Source organism: Setaria italica, chromosome II (assembly GCF_000263155.2).
Source record: "Setaria italica strain Yugu1 chromosome II, Setaria_italica_v2.0, whole genome shotgun sequence".
Taxonomy (NCBI): Eukaryota; Viridiplantae; Streptophyta; class Magnoliopsida; order Poales; family Poaceae; genus Setaria; species Setaria italica.
This window is the reverse complement of record NC_028451.1, coordinates 34,821,170-34,826,262: the sequence shown is the minus strand read 5'-3', so window position 1 is coordinate 34,826,262 and position 5,093 is coordinate 34,821,170.

The window sequence follows — 5,093 nt, the reverse complement described above, 5'->3', positions numbered from 1 at the left end:
CACGCTTACTCTTTTATCTCGTCGATCCAACTGCATAATAGAGTATTCATTTGCAAGTTTGGCTGCTTGTAAAGATCCTACAACACCTTTTTAACTTGATCAGAGAATGTAGATCGGTGGCTCACCGTTTGTTTAGGGTGTGTTTGGTTGCATGCATCACTTGATATATGCATGGATGATCGTGGATGGTGAGGTTCAACCAATTTATTTATACCATATGGTTCACTCCTATTAGTAGAATAAAGTATCAAGTTGAATGACTTCATTCTGGATGGGTTGGTACAATTCACACAACCAAATAAAATGATCATTATTATTTTATAAACCATTCCATACATAAACCAAATGATACAACATACAAGGAACCAAACATATCCCTAGTCTCTGATCTCTGAGCCCGAACGTTCGGTCATTGTTTGCCTACAGAATTGCAGAGAGCTCCTGCTCTGCATGTCAGTGGCCACCCGCTACCCCAGCGCGACACACAACATGGGACACGACACGAGAGAAGGATGTCTTGGGTGGTGCACCACTTATTTGAAGAAAATGGGGAATGGTTTTTCAAAAAAGGAAAATAATTTGTAGTACTACCATCACTACCAAGGAAATTTTGAGCACCTGTGCACAATAAACCTTTTGTACACATTTGGCTAGGAAGCCCGGCCAAGCCGCAGCTCCAAATTGGTGAAAGCCACGCTGCAATGGTTCAACCGTGAACCGTCGTCCACCCCCTTCTACTTCCAGCTACCTGTGCCGCACAGGCACACTCGCACAGTACAGTTGAGCAGTTGCACAATGCAAAAGACGTTGTTGGACGAACGAGGCTGCAACAGGTCATGTGTGTCTGTATTTGGAACGATGAAATGCACATTCATGTGAGGAATTGCTGGTTTTTGCAACATCTTCTTTCCTTTGCAGTTTGCACCTCACAAGCAAGCGGTCCAGAGCCGATATGATGCAGCGAGAAAGGTGAATGAATAGATTTATATAGGATACTAAAATGCCTATCTGAACTTTTGTTAAGGTAAGTGTGTGCTTCATCACTCTTTCGTTTCCATCTGACCAACGAATAACCATGAATGGGATGACCTTGTGTCCTTGTCGATGTGGTCATGGATTTACTTTTCATGCTATGACACCTAGGTGTGGTAGGGTGTTAAGTTAAACCACTTGTGTCAGTAAAAAAACTATAGAGACACTTGTCATTTGGGACCTAAATCCAAATGCATGTTTTGCTATAAGCAAAGCATCCGTTGACGACGCACCATGCATGATCTATCTGATTTCTTTTTTGAGTTACAAGCGCTGCCTAAGCTAGGCCAGCACTGGTAGGATTGATACAAACGCCCTCTGGCGGACTCAACAACCACACGTCTGCCTATGTTTGCATATAGTGAGTTTCTCGCCAGCCCATGCGCATCGATGTTTGACCTCCGCCCTTCCTGGACAATCTCGACAGCTTGAAAGCTAGTCGGTCTTGCCTTGATTTCCCGGATGGTCCCATTGCTTCTTCTTGAACAATCCTGACAACGTTTGCACAATCACTTGCCATCAAAATCCTACACAGAAGAAGTCACTAGCAAGGGCCAACCCTTCCCTGCAAGCCACAACCTCCATCGTTTCTAGCTCCGTTGTCCCCTCCGTGACCACAGCCGAAGCTCCCAGGAAAGCTCCAATTATGTCGCGTGCCACTGCTGCCACTGAGCCTTGGCTCGAGTTTTTTGATATGGATGCATCGACGTTGATCTTCACAAATCCTGTTGCATGATCTATCTGATGGATCTGCAGTCGCAAGATGCTGGTGGGCTGTGCTCAAACTGGGCCGAGCGGCCGCTATTCACAAGCCCAAGGCCAATAACAAGCAGAGACGGCCCGCTGGGTGCAGCGAAGCCAGAGCCCACGGCACCAGAGGATTACACCTATTATTCCCTCCGTTTCAAATTACAAATTATTTTATCGTTGTCCTAAGTCAAATTAACTTTTATAATTTTGATAAAATTATAGAAAAATATACTAACATCGAAAATATGAAACAATCTACGTATATATAGCCTTTGTGAAAGTATGTCAGGTAGAGCTCGTCTCTAGCAAGATCGATGTTCATGCAAATCACGAGTTGTATTCTAACACGGCCATGTTCCGAGTCCGTGATAATCACGTCCCGTTTGTAACCCATGAGTCGGACTCGATCTGTAATGAGCTCTGCCACATAAATAGAAAGCGGCAGACCTATGTTCTAGGGCGCACCTTCCAAATATTGTTTACAGCCTTGACAGTGAAGTGATCCTGTTCCTGTGTGACTGTGTCAGTGCGCGCGCCTTCTCTGCTAGCCTCTGGTGTGCCGAGTGTCGCTTGCTCGCTTCACGATGCCACGAGCTCTCGCCTCCGGTGCTTCTGCAGCCGCAGCCGTAGCGGCCGGCTTCGGGCCGCTGCCGCCGTGGCTCGGGGTGCTGGGCGTGGCCCTGGTCTCCGTCTGGGCCTTCTCGCTAGCCGTCCTCCTCTGCGGCCAGCGCTCGGAGAAGAAGAAGAACAAGGCAGAAAGCTAACACCGCGCCGCGCGCGGCGACAACTACGACTTCGTCGACGCCATCGACGACTGGTGGTAACAATGACGCCCTTTTTTTTTCGCTGCGCTAGCTGGAGCTTCAGCTAGCGCTGGCCTGTTACGGCGGAGGTGGATGTGGTGGCGGTGGTGGCTGTGGCGGCGTCGGTGGAGGCTGTGGTGGTGGCGGCTGCGGCTGCGGAGGCTGTGGTGGCGGTGGCTGCGGCAGCTGCTAGAGCTCGACGCATGCGTTAGCTAGCTGGCATGCAGGTTGTCATCATGGATTAATATTAGGATTATTTAAGGGACTCTCTGGAGTATGGATCCCCGTTCCTAGTTGTTGATCACTAGCTAGTTGTCAAAACATGAGACAGTGATCGAATTCCTATGTGTATGAAAAGCTCTGTCGACTGATGGCTCCTCAACAAACCATTTGCAGGAGTGGATCATAGGACGACCCGCTCCTGGAAATAGGGATGATTTCAAAGGGTGGACGATGGGGTGATCCGCTTCTGAAAATCACAATTTGCAGGACACGGGGAACCCCATTGCCCGCATCTAGAAATAGCCTCCATTTTCAGGGATGGGTAAGGGCATCACAGGCTCCCGAAAATTATTTCAAAGGGTGGGTGATGACGTGGCCCGTCCCTAAAAATGGGTACAATACTTGATGCATGAATGCACTAGGGACATCCTCAGCAGAACACTTGGCATAGTGCCTCACTGCCTTTTAATGTGACTATGGCAAGAAATAAGCTCACAAAAATATAAACCGTAGCTCACAAAAATGAGTGTCACATATAAACCAACAGATAAGTCATGTCACAACTCAACATACCCACAACCATCCCTCACAACAGATAAGACATGTCACATTACATATGAAGTTCATAGATTACAACTCAACATAACCAAATGACAAATTCCACATAATAGAAACAGAACCAAGATTCATTGACAAGTAGCACTACTACACTATCCATTTCTTCACTTAGCATTAACTACTCCTGAGGCAAAGATCCTAAACATGACACCTACAATCAAGGTCACAACAACAGTAATGGCAGCCATGTTGCATCCATCCCCAGCAGCTTTGTTTTTCTTCCCCAGAAGATGCTTCAACTCTCCCACTTCCAACTTCAGTTCATTAACATGTCCTTTCATTTCTCCACACTGGATCTTCAATTCACACATCTCCATCTTCATATCACAATTTGCTAGTTTTATCTGACTTATCTCATTCAACAAACCAGTGCTTGCCGACAGCTGAGGAGGCTAAAATCCAACACTTGACTGAGCTACTGTTGTTCCTGAAGCAGTACCTGCCAATTGATAGTTTGGAGGCACCAAATGAGGAAATTTTTCCTTCAAATGGTTCAAGTACTGAGGCTCAAACCAGTAATGGTCACATGTTCTAGATCTCCCTACACCAACAACACAAATGCAAGTCAACCCTATGGTTCCAACACGGTTGATTCCATGATGTTAGGGTTGCAATCTTACCTTAATGTTGTTGGGGCACTTGTAGAAGATGTAGCCCCCATTGCTCCTGAGCCAAATCACCCTGATTCCACACTTATGGCAGTTGACGATAGGGAGTGGCATGAACTAGTTGCGGCTTGGTACCGACGATGGGTAGCTGCTCGACATGACCTTTACTTGCTTGTTCTCAACAGATGTCAAGGAGCTAGAGGATGACGAGAAGGTCGACAGCTTGCCTTACCTCCCTTGTCCTCCTCTGCGGTGGCGGAAACTATGGCAGCGTGCGGCGGCGGAAGCTGTGGCGGCCTCACTGCGGCAGCACCGATGGAAGCTTGGCGTCGTGGCAAGTCAGTGGCAGCAGCTGTGCCCACTAGGATGGAGGTGCCACAGGAGGAGGGGAGGGGGCGTGGCATTGTGGCACGGCGGTGGAGACATCACGAGGAGGCGCTGCAGTGGCGGAGCTCGTGAGGGAGGGGAGTGGCACTGGAGCGGGGGCGGAGGGAGGGGTTGGGAAAATTTTGGCAGCCTAACAGCATCCTACAGGCTTCTCAAAAGATTTGGCTAAGTACAGGGTGGCATTAGTAGGGGCGGGTGACGCCACCACCCGCCCTTGGAAAGGATTTCTAGGGCGGGTGACGCCATCACCCGCACCTGGAATCATTTCTCCATTTTTATTTTTCTTCTAAAATATAATTTGGAGCTATTAAATGATCTGAAAGGCAAAAGTTGTCAATTGCAAAGTTTAAAGTCTCGTTGAGCTCTACAATTTTGATATAAAGTTTGTATTCATCCGAGATGAAATGAAAAAGTTTGTATTCCAAAAAATACATCCACATGTACTCACACATGTACTCATACATATGCTCATTTATTTTATATATAATTATATACATTTAGACCTTGTTGAGTGTTACAACTTTCGAATAGTGATTCTCTATAACCGAAATCGTTTCAGGGGTGGGTGATGGTGTCACCCGCCCCTGCTAAATGGCAGCCTATATATGTGGCTCCCGCTGTGACTTAGCCAGATTTTTGGAGGAGGCATCGGGATGCCGTGAGGCTGCTTAAA